General features: G+C 55.2%; 1 protein-coding gene across 3 annotated transcripts in view; it reads left to right on the top strand.

Moving 5' to 3' along the window:
• Positions 1-20,194, top strand: part of RBFOX3 (RNA binding fox-1 homolog 3) — a 450,056-nt gene that overhangs the window by 262,906 nt on the left and 166,956 nt on the right. For all 3 annotated transcript variants that reach the window (XM_043585745.1, XM_043585747.1, XM_043585746.1), the window contains exon 3: positions 4,109-4,216. The gene's annotated coding sequence lies outside the window, so the exon portion shown is untranslated. The remainder of the gene's footprint in view (positions 1-4,108; positions 4,217-20,194) is intronic.

Here is a 20,194-nt window from a genome sequence, read left to right as displayed (position 1 = left end):
TTAAAAAAGTAAATTAAAGGGGCGCCTGGGTGGCGCAGTCGGTTAAGCGTCCGACTTCAGCCAGGTCACGATCTCGCGGTCCGTGAGTTCGAGCCCCGCATCGGGCTCTGGGTTGATGGCTCGGAGCCTGGAGCCTGTTTCCGATTCTGTGTCTCCCTCTCTCTCTCTGCCCCTCCCCCGTTCATGCTCTGTCTCTCTCTGTCCCAAAAATAAATAAAAAACGTTGAAAAAAAAAATTAAAAAAAAAAAAAAGTAAATTAAAAAAACAAAAATGAAGGAAGCAGTGTAGACAGGTTCGATCCCCTCTGCCCACTCCCAGCCTCACCCCGTGCCCCCCAAACACTCGCACCCAGGAATAGATTCAGCGTCCGCTATTTTTGTCCCTTGGAGAAAACATCTACACACACATGACCGGGAGCACTAAATAGAGAGTTTTTTATGTCTTTTTAACGTGCACATACGTGACATCCTCCTGGAAACTGCTGCACTCATTCTGCGTGGTGTTTTCATGGCTCCTTCCCGCGGACGTGGGTGTTTCCGACCCATTCCCTTTACCTGCTGTGTGGACACCTGCCTTAGGAATCGGCACTCTGTCTTTATCTGCCCTTTCCTTGATGGATACCTGGTTGTCAGCACTCCACTGGGGGCAGCGCCACCCAGCGGGGCCCGGAGCCCGTCTGCATGTGTCCAGGAGATGTGTGTGCACCTGGGCAGTGAGTGGCTGGGTCTCAGAAAGTTCCGGGCCCTGGTCCCAGCTCTCCGATGTGTCCGGACCTACCTGTGCTGCCGTGCTGTCCTCAGCGGCCCTGGGATTGCCAGTGTGCCTGCGCGTGTCCACTCAGGCACTGAAAGACAGCACCTTGCCGCGTCTGAGTCCCCAGTGCCCGTCCGTCTTTCCTCCATGTGTCGGCGAGCTGGACTTGAGCAGTCTGTATCTTGGAGAGGTTTAGGGCAAGAAGTGAAACCCATATACTTGTAAAAAAGAGAGAGAAAGAGAGGAGGGAAGGAGGGAGGGAGAAAGAAAACCATTTACCAGCGTTTGGGCCCCCATGCCTGGACCCCACTTCACGAGCGACCCTGACCCGCGGCCTCCACGGTGACAGGCTGAGCAGCTGTGTTCAGGGCCTGACCCTTTGCTGCCCTCGGAGGCTCTCTGGCCATCAGAGCCCTCCGCTGCTGGAGATGGGAGAACAGGCAGGGGCGTCCCCTGGGCTGGGGGCGTCTGCAGGGCTGGAGACCTGGGGGGGGCGGGTGCTGCAGCCACAGGCCCCCAGGGGTTTCCCACAGGAGGCACAGGCACCCGGCCAGTGGTGCAAGCATACAGGCAGCCACACTCAGGCCAAATCCACACTCCACGTGGCATCTCCAGGGGCAAAGAGAGGCCGGCCATGCCCTCCCTGCCCCGAAGGTGTTGCTGGACCCTCCCAAGCCAGGCCAGGCCTCTCTGCTCCTCCTATACCCAGGGCATCTGGGGCGAGGACCCCAGCTGGGAAGAGAGAGGTGAACGGGCCCAGGACGTGAAGACAAAGTGAGCGAGTGATGCGTAGCAGCCCGTGCACCACCTCGCCGTTGCTCTGTCCCCAGACTCGTGCTTTGGAAGTGCAGGGCCCCCCGTCCCCTCTCTGGCGCTGCTGAATCGGCCCCTGGAGCTGCCCACCCTACCCTCTTCCATGAGCCTGCCCCAGTGGGCTTTGGAGGGTTTCCCAGGGCTGTGCATAAGGGTCTTAGCTGTGAGGGAGCTCATAGTGCAGATGGGGAAACCCAGTCACCCAGAGGCCCACCGTAGCAAGAGCCAGGACAGGGTGCCATCACAAGGCGTCTCATGCCAGATTCCCTGGGCTCAGATCCAGGCCAGTGTGTGGTTGTTTCCCTGTAGAGTTACTGGAAGGGTCACCAGTTATAGCCATGAGAAGGTTCCGGGTGCCCTCATTGCCCTAAGCCCCCGGTCCTGTCTCTCCCGCTGCCTCCTCCCCAGGGAGGAGTGTGTGCTCGGGCTCGGGCTCGAGGAGGACTGGACCACGGCAACCACGCAGTTTGTTAACCCAATAAAATCTCAAGTTCATGAGCAGGAGGGTTTCCTGGCCTGAGCCTGACATGCTACTTGGGACGGGTGGCATGTCCCCATCCCGGGAAGGGTCCTGTCACCCAAGAGCCAGCTGCCATCCACCCTCCAGGTGGGTCTGGCTGTCCGCCCTCTGCCCGCCGCGCCCTGTCCCCATCAGAGGTCCTCAGGCCATGCCCTGTGGTGTCTTCTCCGCCCAGCCTAGACTCAGGATGCTTGTTCTCTGTGTCGCTGAGAATCCCCAGTCCTTCTTAAAGATCGGCTCTGTTCCTGTCTCCCTTGCGTTCTCCCTCCTTCTCTGTCTCCTGGGACTTTTCCTGGTGTGCCTAATTCCCGGGGGCCGCTTCGGCTTCTGGGACGCGGCCCCACCTCGCTGCACACACACGACCCTACCAATCGATTCTGAAAGCAATTCGTCACAGTACAGTGGTGCTGGTAACTGTGGCATTTTGCTTTGTGGTTATTGATACATCATCGGGACTGAGAAGCAGTGCTGGGGGGGAGGGGGGGCAGCACTGGGCGGGGCACAGCAGACAGGGTGTGGAGACAACTGTCCTGCAAATGCCAGGGAGCCCCGCTCTGGCAGGGGGCCGGGGGGGCAGATTGTGAGACTCAAGAGGAAGCTGGTGCCAGGGGCTGGGACATCAGCTCACAAGAGACTCAGGGTCAGTGCGTTCCTGGGCTCGTGACCCTGCATTCCTTGCCCCCAAGGGATGGCTGGCCCCTTGCTGCCTCCTCTGCCCTTTCCACATCATCGAGGGGCCCAACTCCTCTGGAAGTGCAAGCTGGAAAGACCCCAGAGGCGCTGAATCAGCCATGGTTCTCCCGAGAAACAGGACCAATGGGAACTGTTTATCTGTCCATCCATCCATGCATCCACCCATCCATCTGTCCGTCCATCCAGCCATCCAGCCATCCATCTGTCCGTCCATCCACCCATCCATCTGTCCATCCATCCAGCCATCCATCTGTCCATCTGTCCATCCATCCATCCACCCACCCATCCATCTGTCTGTCCATCCGTCCATCCATCCATCCATCCATCCATCCACCCACCCATCCATCCATCTGTCCATCCACCCATCCATCTCTCCATCCATCCATCCATCCATCCATCCATCCATCCATCCACCCATCCATCTCTCCATCCATCCAGCCATCCGTCTGTCCATCCATCCATCCATCCATCCGTCTGTACATCCGTCTGTACATCCGTCTGTCTGTCCGTCCATCCATCCATCTATCCATCCAGCCATCCATCTGTCTGTCCATCCATCCACCCATCCATCTGTCCAGCCATCCAGCCATCCATCTGTCCATCCATCCATCCATCCATCCACCCATCCGTCTGTCCATCCATCCGTCCATCCATGCAGCCAGCCAGCCATCTGTCCATCCATCATCCATCCATCCATCCATCCATCCATCTCTCCATCCATCCAGCCATCCGTCTGTCCATCCATCCATCCATCCATTTATTCATCTCTCCCTTCCCCCCTCCATCCATCTTTCTATCAATATACTTGTCTTATCTATATCTATATCATCTACAACTATATTTGTATCTACCTATGCCTATACGATATACATGATGTAGATAGATAGATAGATAGATAGATAGATAGATAGATAAAGAAAAGAGATTTGTTTCAAGGAATTGGCTGGTTGTGGTGAGCCAGCAGGTTTTGATGAGCGAGGGTGAAGGTCTAGATAAACTGTAAGGTCTGTACCTTACAGCCAGACCCCATGGGCTGTGGGCCCCCTTCCCCACGGGTCCCAGAGCCTGTCTGATATTGTGCGTCTCACTGCAAGAGAGCAGCAGGGCTGTGAGTGGCTGGGAGCCTCGAGGTGGTGAGCAGGGACGCTTTGTTATAACTTCTCCCAGCCCGATGCTTCTTGGTTGCAGCGTTGAAACGATGCCGTTCCCATGACACTCTGTCCTGTGATATTTTTAATCAAGAGCGCGGGAGAGCGTGTGTCTGATGCACTCCAGATATTCAGAGATTGAAAATGGTTTTGTTCTCGTGTTTTCTTTTCTAAATGCAGCGTTAAGTCAGAACGGCCAGAGGAAGATTCTGCCAGCATTTCCCTTGAGCTGGTCTGCAGACCCCTTCGGCTGGGAACCTGCCCCAGGAGCTCTCCGTTGGCAAACAGGTGCGCATCCCCTCACGTCGAATTTTCTGCTCCACCCGGAGCTGGTTCCTGGATCCAGGTTCCTGGATCGGGGCTTCTTGGGGGCCCAGGGGCTGGGAGTGGCTGTCTCTGTGGGCGGCAGCGTGGCACTTCGGCAATGTGTCAACGTGGCGTCAGCTGGGGGAGCCGTGGTTGGTAGAGGGGAGGGTCCGCCCCTCCCCCCGCCGCTTGGTTCCTGAACCCTTCTGTGTTTCCTACCTGCCCTTACTCAGTCCCGTTACTAAAATGCAAATCAGCGAGTGCATAATAGATAATTAATAGACTGATCAGCCAGCAAGGGAGGTAAGTAGATAAATAATTTTAATCATCCTTGGGTTGCCCATAAATTCCCTCACTGCCTTTTTATTAAACTCTCTGTTTACAGGAGTCATTTATATTGCATGCCATTTTGCAAATCCCTTCCTTGGCGTCTCCCACCAGGTCTGACCTGGAGTGGGGGCACCGTGTGGCAGCCAGGGTCTTTTCCCGGCAGGGCCGGGCGCTGGCACAGGTTTCGAGAAGCTCTGCCCAGGGAGCAGGGGTGGGGGGCGACAGGGAAGACTGTGCTCAGCTCCCCGAGGCCTGCCCTCTGCTCTGCAACGTGGCCGCAGCCTATATTTAGACAGACTCAGAAACCTTTATTATGCTTGGCACCTGTGCCATAGGTATGAGCTCACTCTCCTCCCCAGGGATGGCCTCCACCTATTAATAGCCTTGGCTGAGGCTTCCTCGCTGCTCCGAGTGCCAAGAGAGAAAGTGGGTTAATAAATATAAAAGAAAACTCCCTTAAGAGGGCCTGGGGCCAAACTCTCGCCCAGACTCTCCAAGACTGGTGGCTGATGGGGCCCAGAGGGGCCCAGGGTTCCCTTTACCCAGCCTCTCCTCCTCCGACCAGTGGTCCGATGCCTGGCTGGCAGGTGTGAGGACCGGCGTTGGAGCAGTGCTCTGGGTTTCCAGGGAGCTGGGATGGTTGAGGCACAGGTGGGCAAGGCCGTCACCCAGGTGGGGCGGACGAAGGGGTTCAGATGTGACCTGGGTGCATCTGGTGGCTAAAGGAGATGGGGATGCATCTTGGCTCTCCTGCCTCCCCCTTCCCACCGCTACCGTTTCTCTGTTGGTTTTCGCTGGTGACCTTGTGCACCTACAGCATGGAAGAGAAGGGGGGAGTGGCCCTTGGGGTGGTCACTGAACAAGACGAGTCTCTCCTCGCCTTCTCCCCCACTCCCCGGGTCTGCAGCAAGGATAGTTTAGCCTGAGTTGGAAACACCTGTGAAAACAGAGTGGCATCCCAGGGAACAGAGCAGGGAGGGGACGGGGAAGCTCCCTAAAGACAGGCGTGCCCAGGGTCAGCTCCCAGCTGAATTTCAAAGTGTCTGCGGCCGGCACTCTGCACAGACGCACAGGCTGCACCTGGGCGAGGGAGTCCTCATCTGACACTGCAGAGTGCCCTCGGGCCAGGGAATGGTTCTGTCCCTGTCTTGTTCATTCTCAGCCTGGTACTTAGGAGACACTCCTAGGATTCGTCCTCCTGCGGGTGGGAGGTCACTGCCACCCCGCTCCTTGGCGGCAGCCAAGGCTCCCACCTGGGGACGGGCAGCCTCCTGCGGCTGCCTAGGCCGGACGCTGGGGTCCACCTGACAGCTGGATGGCCAGCTGGGCTCACACCTGCCGGTCACGTCTCCTCCTTGGAGGGCAGCTGTTTGCCCAGGGCAGAGAGGGATTTCAGGCTGAACAGGTGGAAAGGCCTTTTTAAGTTGCACTCGGTGGAATTCGAGTCTGAAAAACGGCCCAGTGGAGGCTCCCTGCCCTTTCAGGAGTTTATTTAGCTCAGAGCCGCACGCCCGCCCTGCCGCCTCCCTGGCCCACACACTGGCTGAGTGGGAGGGAGAGACCGGCCAGGGAAGAGGCGGAAAGAGCTGACGGGGCAGATTTTCCAAACGCTTCTTCCCTCTGCTCAGTTCAGGGCAGGCTGGAGGGGCGGCCACTGAGCCCGCTTTCATTGCGTTCTGTCTGAGGCAGGCGGACAGGGGGACAGGACTGTGCCTTTCGTTAGGACTTGGGGGCACTGGGAACGTACGTGTTCGCGGAACCCGAGAGCGAGCCCTGTCGCGACAGCTCAGCGTCTCTGGCATCTCGGGTCATTCGGTGGACGTTTTTAGGGCCTCTTGTCCGTTTCTGCTTTGGGGGGACTTGGGGCAGGTGGAAAGGGAAGATAATGAATGAAGACCGGAGCATGTCGGTGGTCCAGCCAGTGGTGGACACCACAGCAAGGCTCCTTGCTCTCTGGGACGTGCTGGTCCACGGGAAGGAGTCCGGTGGGGAGGGGATGGCCCCTTGCTCCAACAAGAGGCCCCCAAGTCCGCAGGGTGTTGACATCCACTGCTGTGGTTGAGCCCCTCACACATCCCCACTGCAGATGAGGCCCCGGGGGGCAGGAAAGGAGGGGCCGTGACTGGAATTCACACCTTCTGGGGCTTCTGACCCTTGCTCAGTGTGTGAAGCACAGAAGTGGTTTGTCCGTGGACCACCTTGAAGCAGCCGTGGCCAACTCACCTCCTTGGGCAAGAGGTTCGTGCAGAACAGAGAGTGGGGCCTCTGAGCTGGGCGCCCCGGGCCCCAGGAGGCTGAGTGAGGGTGTCATCACTGGGGCTTGCCTGTGTCCTTGGTTCAGAGTCTACACTGGACGCCTCCGTGAGGTTGAGCTGCAGTATTTGCCTGTGTGCACACGTGTGCGTGAGATGGGGGGGGGGGGGGGCTCCAAGCAGACTTTCTGTCTTAAAAATTCCTCCCTAACCTGAAATATAAGGAAAATAGGAAGAAGGTGATGCTCTGGTCCTGTTGGTGTCAAAGTAGTAAGTCATACTGTGTCACGTTATGTCACACCCTTAGAATGCCATGGGACGTCCGAGCCGGGAGGGCCCCGGGGACCATCTTGTCCAGCTCCTTCCTTTTTTGGCCAAGCAGGAGACTGGGCTCTGAGAGGCCCAGGGCTTCCCCCAAGGCTCGCAGCTGGTAGTGGAGGCTGTTCTCCCGCATCCTCCTCAGGACCCTCGAGGGGTGGCGTCCCTGTTTCAGCTGTCATTGCACTGAAGGTGACTCTTCCAGGGATCAGTGGTCTCGTGCCCCTGGTCCGCCTGACCTGCCTGTCGGGGCCGGGCAGGTGGAGGTATGTACCTTCGGTGCCATCATCAGGCTGGCCCCTGGCTTCCTAAGTGCAAAGTGTCCAAGCGGTGCGGGCGTGACCTGTCCTGGGAGAGGGCGTGACAGAGGAGCCAAAGGAAAGAGCTGAGGGCTTCGCTTCTCCCACAGACAGGGACGGGTGGCTCGAGCTCCTGCCCCCACAACATGATTCCAGACCTCAGGTGCCAGCGGCACCTTCGGGGACCGCAGAGATGAATCCGGAAGGGCGGCTCTTTGGTTTGTCTTCCTCCTCTGGGGCTAGGGGGGGTCTCAAGGCTGTCCTTAGGATCGATGCTTTTCTTTTTAAATAAAAATGAGCTCATGGTACCTTTTCGTTAGTACATAAACAAGGCATGTTCGCCGTAGAAAAGTACAGACGAGAAAGCAAACGTATAATCCGACTGTCAGAAATTACGGAAATACGATCACAGTCTGTCCATTGTTTGGTAACCCGGGTTTTTTCTGGCTGTTTCAGCCTAACAGCATCTTCAGGAGCGTACTTCTAGGTGGATTGTCACCTTACTTTTAATGCATGCACACTGCTTCATTACACAGAGGTGTCATCATTCACTTACCCAACCCCCCAGGTATGCTTCCGACTACTCTGACAGGCATTAGCCTCTGACCCCGCTTCCAGAATTCTCTGGCACACCTCAAGAAACCAGAAGATTAATTTCCCAAATAGGAATCAGGAGATGATTATTCACATTCCAAAGGAGTCTGCAAACACATCCTCCAAGAGCTTCTTTGATGAATGGGCTTCCCCGGGGCATCCAGACGTGCTCCCGTGTGTGGGATCCCGGTCCACATCCAGCTGCATGGAGGGTAGCCCCCGTGGCCTCACGCTCCCACCCCTTCCTTCATGGAGGCCTTTCCCGGGTCCGCAGAGCACGTGTGGGCGTGTGCACAAACCAGCACACGCACACCCGCACCCACGCACGCACATACACACATGCGTGCCTGCCTGCATACACACACAACGTCTGGAAGCCTGTCCCGTGATGGGCTGAAAGGTGATGATAATTTAATTCATCGTTAATCACATCGTTATCAGGTGGTCTGCCCCTGGCAACCATTCCCGGGGAATAAACTGTCATCTCTCTCTAAAAGATAAAGGGAAGTCAGCATTCATGAGGTGAGGCAGGTCAGGGCCCCCAGGCCGTGTGACTTATTATTTAATGAGACAGAGACATCTCAGAGGAGTAGAGACTTCAGGGGACTTTTAGTAAAACCAGATCTGAAAACCCCACATCCCAGCCTGCAAGCCAGCGTCCACGGGGGGGCGCGTATGGTGGTGTCGCCATCTGGGAAGCGGGGCTATAAGTTCCCCTAAATGCGTCTTTTCCCTGATAAGCCGTCTGCACCCACAGAAGAGCAAAGGCCCACCCACGGGAGAACGGTGCCCACGGGCAAAGCATTAGTGCGCATTCATATGACCGTATACCCAACCGTCCGTAAACACATTTCTGGTATATTTGTGTTCAATTTCAGGATACCTAAATTATACTTGGGTTTGGGGCGCCTGGGTGGCGCAGTCGGTTAAGCGTCCGACTTCAGCCAGGTCACGATCTCGCGGTCCGTGAGTTCGAGCCCCGCGTCGGGCTCTGGGCTGATGGCTCGGAGCCTGGAGCCTGTTTCCGATTCTGTGTCTCCCTCTCTCTCTGCCCCTCCCCCGTTCATGCTCTGTCTCTCTCTGTCCCAAAAATAAATAAACGTTGAAAAAAAAAATTATACTTGGGTTTATATTTAATCATGTATATAAACATAAACATAAATATAAATATAAATATATATATATATATATACACACACACACACACTTAATGTCTATATTTTTAAAATAACTTACCGACTTGAAATTCATAGGACGTAAGATTACCAGCTAAAGTGAACAATTCGGTGGCACTTGGCACAGCCACGATGTACAGCCACCTCCCCTGTCTGGCTCCCAGACATTCCCATCACCCTGAAAAGACCCCTCACTCAGGTGTATTTAAAAAAAAATTTTTTTTAAACGCTTATTTGTGAGAGAGAGAGAGAGAGAGAGAGCGCCATTGGGGGAGGGGCAGAGAAAGAGGGAGACACAGAATCCGACGCGGGGCTCGAACTCACGAGCGGTGAGATCATGACCTGAGCCAAAGTCAGATGCTTAACCGACTGAGCCGCCCAGGCACCCCCCACTCAGGTGTATTTTTATTAATGTTTCGTTACTTTGTTTTGAAAGGTGCCCTACCTACCACCAGCCCTCCCCCTCCCTCCCCTAAAACCAGCAACTTGAGAAAAGCTGGGCAACTTCAACAACGTATGGAGTCTGGGACTGGGCATCATTCATTCATTCACTCATTCTTTCAGGACGTATTTATGGCGTACCTGATGGTTTGAACCCTGGCCCTGTGTCTTATTAGCGATCTCAGGCAGTTACTTAACCTGTAACATCTGAGCTCCTTACCTGTAAATCGGGACAATAGCATTCTTCTCGAAAGGCTCTCAACAGGATGGAGGAAATATTAATTGTATGTGAAGGAGCTGGGACAGTGCCCGGCGTGTGGTGAGGGCCCCGTGTACGTATGCCTCTTTTGAAATTTTATTTTTAATCATGGTAAAATACACAGAGCACAGTTTAGCGTCCTAACCGTGTTGGAACTCTTTCCAACTTATAAAACTGAAACTCCGCCCCCGTTAGACTCTAACCCTCCCTCCCACTCCCCCGGCGCCCACCGTCCTGCTGTCTGTCTCTGGCTTTGAGACCCCCGGGGACCTCACACGTGTGGAACCCTATGGCGCTTGTACCTTCTGTATCTGGCTGACGTCACTCAGCGTCATGTCCTCCGGCTGCCTCCATGCTGTGGCGGGTGTCAGGAATTCCTTGCTGTTGATGGCCGAGTGATACTTACGGATGGACCCGCCTCGTGTTCGCCCGCCCTCCATCACGGACGCCAGGTGGCTCCTGCCTCTTGGTGCCGTGAGCCACGCTGCTCCATGTAGGTGTGCCTTTTTATTCATCTGTCTTGACATGATGGAAACCGAACGGATTTGGAAACTCACTTACCAGGGAGGCTCTCCTGTTCTCCGCCTCGCATCCCCCCCCCCCCCCCACGTGCAGAAGACAGGCCTTGGGACTGTAGGACTGAAACCCCATCAGGGAGCCCCTCTGTGTCAGTCTGTTCGGGGCACATCTTTGCAGCTCTGTGTCTGGAAAAGAAATATGCCCAGTGGGAGGCGATTCTCCCGCTGACTTTGGATGAGGCTCGTGGGCCCATGGCACCCGGGAGACTTCGCCTCCTATTAACTGCCCACCCAGCTAGCTTCCACGTCCCGACAGACGATGCGGAGAGGCAGAGGTCCAGAATGACTGAGCGGGGTACACATGCTGCTACAGCCTTGTCTTGAGATAGTGGGGGATGGGTGAGCAGGGACCCACAGAGCCCCTGGGGGCTCCCCCAGGCTCCCCTCTGAAGGAGGTGTCTCCTGGCCTGACTCCCAGGGTCGCTCCCTGGGGCCTGAGTGCTCAGCCTGGGGGGTGGGCGGGACGAGGAAGGGGTGGTCCAGAGGCCCACAGGTTGTCTGGAGCCCAAGGCAGCAGAGAAGAGAGGCTTGTCTTCCCCAAGTAAATGCCGGAACCAGGGGCCGTGTTTCATCCTGACAACCCTGAGTCCCCTGTGTGGGATTCTGCCTGCAAATGCTGTGCGGCCACAAAGGTGGGACTTTCTGGGAAGGAAACGCTGAAATGTCAGGCCGTTCTCTCCTGAGACCCATTAATCTCTTCTGGAAACACAAAGCAAGATCAGTCCCCACTTCAGTCACCAAGCTCCCTGGCGCTGAGTCACAGGGGGTTTCTGGTGTTTCCTTCTGAGCCTGAAACGTGGGCCTAGAGACTAAGACACCTCGAGGAGTCGGTCACAACAGGCAGATCAGTGACAGCGGCGTCACAACAACAACGCAGCTTTCGCCCAAAGTGCTTCCTTCACCGGTTCTGGCGGAGACGCGGGGCGCTGACCCGGGGCACTGACCGAGCATCTGGTGGATTGCTCCCGTTATTCATGTTTTAGGCCCATTTTGCCCACATGTGGATTCTCCCCTCTTTCGGGATCCCCCACCCCCACCCCGCCCCGAAGGTGTAAAAGTTTTTATCTCACTTTTAAGAAAGGAGGGATATTTTTGTTATAAATCAGAGCTGCCTTTTAGCAGGATCGGGTCTTCTGTTCTGGAGTGATGTCACCGGCTTTTCTTTTCGATTTGCCCCATCCCTACTGGATTCCTGGTGCTCCCGGAGGAACACTGAGCTGGCAGGGCCTGTGTTCGTGAACTCGGGCTGCTGTCACCAAGCGTCAGCCTGGACGGCTTCAGCAACACCATATTTCCTCACAGTCCCAGAGGCTGGACGTCCAAGGTCAGGGAGGCAGCAGGGGTGGTTTCTCTGGAGCCTTCTTCTGGGGCTCGCAGACGGCCGTCTTCTCTCTATGTCTTCACGTGATCATCCCTCTGTGCACGTCTGTGTCCTAATCTCTTCTTATAAAGACACCAGTCACACTGGATGCAGGCCCACCCTTGTGACCTCATTTTAACTTAACCACTTCTTGAAAGACCCATTCCCAGATACAGGCACATCCCACACAGTGCTGGAGGGTTAGGGCTTCGACATGTGAATTTGGGGGACCCAATTCAGCCTGTACAGAGCTGCCCAGCATCGTGCCTGGGTGAGCTGGGCCCTGTCCCTCGGGTTTGCTTTAGGAATGACGTTCCCCTCCAAGTCCTCCTGTGTCCTCAGTCCTGCACGTGGCCTTTTATCCATTAGCTTACTTCCCATGCCCACCCTGTCTCCCCACGTCCAGCTGCATCCGCTGCTGGGGAGAGTTTCAACCCTGCTGAATCTGAACGAGCCTCTCCAGTTCCAGACCTTTGTCCTCCTGCCTGCGAGCCTTGCCATCAGCAGGATGCTGGTGTTCAAGTGCAGCCGCCCCGCCTCTGATCGATCCACAGCACCAAGACAGTCTGTTTACTTCTGTCTCTCCTGCCATCAAGGTCAATACCGTGTGGCCTCTGATGGGGTTGGTTGTCGCCCGCACAGAAGACCTCCACCCCCGTCCACATCAGCCCCCGGCCCGTTCCCCACAGCCCACACTCAGGGTGCGTGACTGTGGGGCAGAGACAGGACGGGCAGTCTCTATTCTTTCTGATCTGCCCGGCGGCGTGTGCCCGGTTCCGCAAAGGGCTGACTGGGTGAAGAGAGAACCTTCTCAAGGCCGTCTGTCAACTGAAACCTTGCCTTGTGCTCTGTGCCTTTGCCCACACTGTTCCCTTGTGCAGAGAGCCCTTGTCTCCCTGCAGAGCTCTTTGTCCTCTGATATTCCACCAGGACATCACCTCCGTGAAGCCAGCTTGGCACACCCCCGTTCACATCCCTGCTGTTCGGGCCTCATTTGGCCCTGGGCTCACCAGCCACAGAGCAGTGCCGGCCTGTCTTCTCCAGCAGGACAGGGGCTCCTAGAAGCAGAGATTGGTTCAATCTCACCCTTGCCCCGCCCCCCCCCCCCCCCCCCGCCCCTCACACACACATTCACAGTCCCTGGCACAGTTTTGGCACCCAGGAAACCTCCAGTGGAATGTAACCGTGGCTCCTTGGCTGTATGGTGCCACTCAGTGGTGCACTGCCTGAGACGCTAATCCTCAGCCTCTCTTCCTGCCCCCAGAAGACATTTCCAGTGTCCCGGGCTGCCTTAGTATGCCTCCCGCACCTTCCCTCCACTGTTGGTTTGCTGTAACACTGCTGAGTCAAGTGCCCTAACCCAGATGCATTTTGTATCTGCCTGGTGGTGAGCTCTCCACTGGGAGAAGCTTCCGGAAGGAGGCACTAACACCCGTTATATCTTCCCAGGCTCGTGCTTTGTTTTGTAATTCGTATGCTCATTGGGTTTGTTTGTTTTCAGTTTGACCATTCCCATACAGCAGAACAGACAAACCGGCTTTTCTACTCAACTTCAGAACAGTTTCTAAGGAGCAGTTGGGGTGGGACAGGCAGGGCTACTGAGGTACCCTGTCAGCTTCTGTGGTCCCTGGAGTCTCTGCACGGGGCATGTCTGTTGTGACTAAAACATGACTCAGGGCTGGCCCCCCACATCCTGAAAAGGACACCCCATCGTGTCCTGTGGCCACCCTGCTCTGCGGCCACAGTGCCGGGTGACAGCTCTTCCGGTCTCCATGTGTTTATCCACCATCACTGCATTCCTTGTGGAGGCCACAGCCCTACCTGCTCCCAAAGACCCCCAGAGTTGCTGGAGATGATTGGGAAGGGTCCCACTGATACCATGGGGATGCCCCCAGGAAGTCACATGGCCCTGGAGAGGCGGGTTCCACCTGTGGTGCAAGGGAGGACCATCCCGGCCCTGAGGTTCTCCTTCATCTCCAACTGGTCAGCTCCCAGGCAGGTGAAGGTCACCTGGACCGTGGGGGGCTGGATCCCGCAGGGGCTATGGAAAGTGCGACAGCTAAAATCTCTGAGAGGCAGTCCAGGGTGTCAGAGGTCTGCTGGGGGCCATCGTCATTCCTCTCTGGTGTGATCCTAGTCCTGCGGAGTGCCAGATGAGGAAGGCAGCAGGCCTCGGAGGGCACTTTAAGAAAATGAACAAATAGAGCCACTAGCCAAGGTCAGGAAAGAACCACAGCCAGTGGGGGAGGGCAGGAGAGGGAGGAGTGGAGGGGAGGGGGAGAAGTAGGGAAAGACGGAGGAGGGGAGCAGGGGGAGGAGGGGGGAGAGGAGGGGGGAGGAGGAGAGAGGGGGAAGAGGGCCATAGCAGGTGGCTGTGGAAGAACACCACCCAGTCTGGGCACGGACTCTTCTGTCAGGTGCCTTCCTGGGAGCCCAGCCCCCTAGGTAGGGGACGCAGGGAGGACCACCGTCCTCCAGGTCAAGAGCTGTACCCTTTCTTCAGCGTATTCCTTTTCCTGACATTCTCATTATCATTTTTGCACGTGTATCTAATATAAAGTCTGCCCATAAAGTAATGAAACACGGCTTGATTCTGGCAAATGATGTGATTATTACATAATGAGATTAAGTGCCCTGAACCAATACGAAAATCCAAATCAGATTGTGTGTGTGAGTGTGTGTGTGACATTGGTAGCTCTTTTTTTGTTGCTGTTGGGTGTGTGTGTGTGGGGGGGGGGTAAAATTTAAAAAATTATTTTTGCTGATAGCTGGTCATTTTTTAAAAGTTCTTTTGTATTTTCTTTCTGAGTCCGCACGTCTGCACACTGAGCCCCCATAAATTCTGAGCTGTGGAATCTGGCTGTGTCAGCAGTCTGCGAAATGAATTGATATTAAGTGCAACAAAAGTCTCTCTAATTCGCCTCGTGTCTGCCTCTGCCCTCCTGCAGCCCCTTCTCGACTGCCCCCCCCACCCTAGCCCCCCACAAGCTGTAATTGAAAAAGGAAAGAACGGAGATGGCCATCAGCACTAGGAATGATACTGGTTTGTCTAGTACGTAAAACGTCTTGAAGTCTTAATTTAGGAAGAGCTGCACTTTCCCACCGCCCTGCTACAGACAGAGGACACTCCCTAAGATGCCCCTGCACTCCATACTCCCCGGCACCCCCAGAAAGCGCTGTCACATAGGCCACACGTAGACATGCCAGCCATCTTCACACTCTCTCCAGCACACTTGGCCAGGACACAGGGGTGCCACATCGGCCCCTGAACTGTGCCCCGACAGCTGCTTGGCCCACGGGTCCCTGTGGGAGGCACTCGGCATATGATGCAGTGAGGAGTCTGGGAGGAGACGACAGGGCAAGAAACTGAGTGTGAAGTGGCAAGAATGAGCGGCTGAAACTCAGGGAAAAAGAAATAACACAAAACATAGACCAACAACTTCTGCTCCTTCAGTGAGCACCTTGCCTGGCTCATGCTCAGACCCCACAGTTTGGAGCTTGGGGTCAGGCAGTGCTTATCCAGGGCTGCCGGTGGGAAGCCCCTCCCCCTTTCCTGAGCTGGAAGTCACTTGCTGGAAAGGAATTGGCTCCCACCCAAAATGCACAGAGAGGCCAAGGCAGCAGGCACCCCTCCTTCCCTCCCTTCCTCCCTCCCGTTGCCAGGTTATGCATTAATTTTTTTTTCCTCCTGCCCTCCCCACAAAACGAATCTTGATTTAAGAAATCAGACCTGGCAGCTGTATCTCGTCCTTAACATGCTCCAGTTGCCAGGATCTGGAAAATCTGCTGTGGGCAGGCAGGATTGCCTCCAAATGCATTTCTAGCATGGTGGATTTTAGTGAGCACACACCCGGCAGAATTTATCTGCATCCTGCACGTCTCATTGGCCCTAGCCACTGGTGCCAGATAAAACCGGAGCCTCTGAGAGGATCCCCAAGTCTGAGCACACCCCATGGTGGTCATCCTCTCTCATGGAGCCTCTGACGTGGACCAGGCACTGTCGGAAAGGCGAACTGGGCTGTGAGCAAAGCTTCTGCACGTCTTTGTCTCGGTAGAAGGTCAGGCTGTTTGAACTGGGCACTGAGCTCTTCGTATCCACCTCCGGGGAAGAAATCTCTTCCTCCTGATGAAGAAAATCTGGGAAGTTATTCAAATTCAGGTTTGGTGGGGAAATGAATTAAAACAAGTGACAAGCAATCATGTTTCGAATTTGATGAAGGCAGATCAGCCGTGGCACGAGCCTACACAAGCACTAGCTGCTGTCTCCAGGTGACAGATGAGTGCCATGTGTTTCTAGGCAAGGAGCGCAGAGAGGCCCTGTCACCATTTCTAATAAATTTTAACTCCCAGGAACTTGGGAGGTGATTGGTAGCTCAAGGCACCTGCCGGCCACTGTCCGTGGTGCTGAACCCCATGCCCTCCCACAGCACCTCTGTCTTGCCCTGTTTCCCTGAGAAGCAAAGGCACCAGCTACAGTAGGGCGCAGATACTTGGTGCTAGGACTTGATGATAGGTGTGCCCAATCTAATCTGAGAGACTGCCCTCTGGTCCAGGACTCTGCCAAGGGATTTCAAAGGCGGAGAAGCTGTTAAGAAAAAGCAGCCATTTGGGGCGCCTGGGTGGCACAGTCGGTTAAGCATCCGACTTCAGCCAGGCCACGATCTTGCGGTCCGTGAGTTCGAGCCCCGCGTCAGGCTCTGGGCTGATGGCTCAGAGCCTGGAGCCTGTTTCCGATTCTGTGTCTCCCTCTCTCTCTGACCCTCCCCCGTTCATGCTCTGTCTCTCTCTGTCCCAAAAATAAATAAAAACATTGAAAAAGGAAAAAAAAAAAAGAAAGAAAAAGCAGCCATTTATTGAAGGCCAGTACAAAGCTGGCTCAGTTTGCCCTGTGTTCCCAACCATATGAGGGCAGCCATGTGGCCGCAGTTGGAGAGCCTAGTGGCCTGAAGTATCGACATTTACCTGTCCCAGTAGCTGCTTGGGTGACCACGTGTGAGTCTGTGTCATTGCTTCCCAGGGTCTACCCAACCCCATGCCGGCTGAGGGTTCTCTCTTGGCCCTGTTTCATTTCCCCACCCCATAACATCTGCTGGCACCGAACTGCTAACCGGGGGAATCCCTGAAAGCCCTTCCTGTGTGTCTCATCTCATTTGGGGACCACACCATTGACACAGGGCAGATCTTCACTTGTTTGGCACCGCCTCCCAAAGCAGCAGATTAACGAAAGACAGACCGACACGGTGAGAGCAGCAGACAAGAAGCTGGGGAAATTCCTGCTGGCTCCCGTGTGACCTTGGACAGGTCACTACCTCCCCACATTCTCAGTTTGCTCACCTGTAAAATGGAGAGATGAGATCTTCCCCGCCAACCTTAGGACTGTTGGAAGGATCAAATGAGACAATATCTTTAAGTGGCTTTGAAAAACTGTGGAATATAGTGTAAATGTTAAGGCATTAATAATAACAGCCGTGTAAAAGAGAAGAGGCTTCTGAGACCTCCATCTCTGATGTTCCAGCCAAGCAGGCGCTTCAGAGGCCTCCTTTGGTCAGGAGGGTGGGGAGGGAGTAGATATAAAACCCCACAAAGCCAAAGCAAGGCCTCAGGGAGGAATGGTCTTTTATTCCAATTCCCACAAGAAAGGACGGATTCCAAAATGAAGTCTGTTTGCTTCTTACTTTCCTAAATAGAAAGGGAACGGGTGATTCCCCCGCCCCCAAATGCAGCTTCACGTTGGCGGAATCAGAATACAGTATAGTCAGAGGTCTCTGGTGGCAGGACCACGCAGAAGAAAGAAGGCAAAAGGATCTGTTCGAAGCATTTGGCATACTGCTGTTCTCTCATTATCCAGCAAGAGCAGCCCAGCGTTACCCTCCGCGGCATCGAACGGGCAGTACGTGATGAGAGAGAGAGAGAGAGAGAGAGAGTGTGTGTGTCTACAGTGCCAAGCCTACATGTCAGCATAAATATGTTATCATTACAGACTAACGTTTTAATTCCTTCCTTCAACTGCTGTTTTTTAGCACCTTCTATGTGCTGGGGCCGTGCCAGGGGCTGGTGACAGCCTCTGCGTCCTCTGTTGCTTTCGTGCAGTGGGGCACGGACAGTCAAAATAGAGCATAACAAGTACTCTCTGGCTCTGTGAAGGGTACGCGCCGATCTCCCTCCCTCCCCTCTGTCACACCTGTGGAAGCTCCTTAGGTCCTGTCCTCCGGTGTGTGCCCTGGTGTCCTTGGAACTCATGGCTTCCTCCAGCTTTTAGACAACCCCTCCCCCCTTAGCACCTTGGCACGACTATTGGCGGGTTCATAACAACACAGAGCAATCCCCAAAAAATCGGTCACCGACGCAAGCCTCAGAATGAGGGATCCACACTTGGTGGTGGGGCTCCAGTGCCTGGCTGTGGGGGTTCTAAGTTACAGCATATCTCATTAGGTTGTGGGAGCTAGCTATGGTCCAAGCCGCGTCTCCAGCCCAGGAGTGGGGCTGGGCATTGCTCTTTGGTAAAGTTTTCACATCAGACTTTCTAAGTCACACGCTGTCCCAGTTTCCCCCAGCCAGCCTGCAAAGGCTGTCTGCTTTCTTCCTACTGAACACAGAGGAACCACATGCGGCCATCCAGAAAGGCTCTGGGAGTGGCCAGGGGGAAAGGGCTGGGTTCCTACTGTGATCCATGAGTCCGGGGACTCTCCCACACTGCTGCGGGTCCCTGAGAACAGAGATCAGAGGAGGGAGACTTCAGAGAAAGCCCGGTGTTGGGTCCTGCCTGCCCAGGCCGTGAGCCATAGAGGCTCTGCAGGTCCGGTCACTGATGCAGTGTGGGGCTATTAGGTTCGAGGGGCTGTGCCAACGATACAGGGCTCTGGGCTGTGCCCTCAGCCCCACTCCTCCTGCCTGGAGGAGGAGGAGCGTCCCCGAGCAGGAGCTTTTGCGAGGCACTTCAGTAAATTCCCACACCCCAGGCAGAGCACTGCAGATACCTCCAGTATTTGATTACAAATCCACGCGGGGCCAGCTAACCGAATGCAACCCCGCAGCAAGTTTCTTATCTCCCACACTCCAACTCAGCCGATGAAGTTGTCCCAGAATGCAAAACGTGTCACTGTACAGGGAGCCGCGGCTCTTTCCCTATGCCCAGGGCACACACAAAACAGAAAACAGCCTCACAAAGGAACTCCAGTGACTGTGGGCTTTACTACCCGGCCATCAGAGCTGACATTCATGCTATTAATTTAGAACACATTATTTCTTCTCTATTAACTTGCACTCGTTTGGGGCCAGCTTAAGAGCCCCTTTCCTTACATGCAGGCTGGCATCACATCACGGTCCTTCACTCTCCTGGGCCTCACCACCTCCCAGACACTTGGCTTCTCATCGCCTGCAGTCCCCGGAGGGGGGGAGGAGCTTGAGGGGAGCTTAGGCACGTGAATCCCTCCAGAAACGCAGGAAGCCCTGAGCTGATCCGGCAGCCAAAGAGCCTGCCTCGCCCCAACATAGATCCCCATCCAGACGCACCGGCCGTTTCTGGAAGAAGATGGCCAGCCTTGTCAAGGGCACAGTGGCCAGAGCTGAGGGCATGGGGAAATCGATTTTGCATGTATGGTGGAGCCTTTCCATCCGCCCGTCACCAAACCCAGAGGAGAAGCCTCCGGAAGTGAGATGACGTGCACATAATCCGTGCTGGTCCATCCACCTTGTCGAAAACTCTAGCTTCTCCGCTTTTGGGCAAACCTTACTCCTAGACATCAACTATTTCTCTTGGGCCTGGCCTCAGAAGGCCCTCGGCGAGGGTCATTTGCGTCAATCTTAGATTCCGTTTGCTGGCCGCTTGTCCTCGGGACCTGTCCCTTGACGGTGTCCAGGATGAGCGCCACAACAGCCAGCATGCGTGGGACCCACCTGTCCTTACAGGCACTAGCCTGCTTCCCTCACATGCTGTGCAGAGGCGGGGTTAGAGCGGTCCCTGGCCACCCCCAGCCCAGGGTTATTAGTTATTTTTAGCAATCAATGTTATTGATGCTGTGTTCACTAGAGAAAGTCACCAGAGAGCTGTCCTTCCAACTCATTACATTTAGAGTTGAACTATCCCCTTTTTATATAAATCCTGACACATAAAGATAAAATACACCACTTTCTGGGGGAAGCTCTGAACCAGAGGCTAAGAGCTGGGAGGCAGATTTAAAGATGAGTCCAAAAGAGGAGACCCTGGAGGCCTGTTCCCCTGAGCCAGGAAGCTGTGCCGGGGGTCACGGTCGCTTCCCTGGGAAGGGAGAAGGCAGGGAACAGAAAAGACAGGTGCTCTGGCAGGGGGGACTCAACTCTGAGTGGCCAAGAGCACAGGCAGGGGCTGCTGTGGT

Source organism: Prionailurus bengalensis, chromosome E1, assembly GCF_016509475.1.
Source record: "Prionailurus bengalensis isolate Pbe53 chromosome E1, Fcat_Pben_1.1_paternal_pri, whole genome shotgun sequence".
In the NCBI taxonomy this organism is placed as follows: domain Eukaryota; kingdom Metazoa; phylum Chordata; class Mammalia; order Carnivora; family Felidae; genus Prionailurus; species Prionailurus bengalensis.
This window is presented reverse-complemented; position numbering and strand designations above follow the sequence as displayed.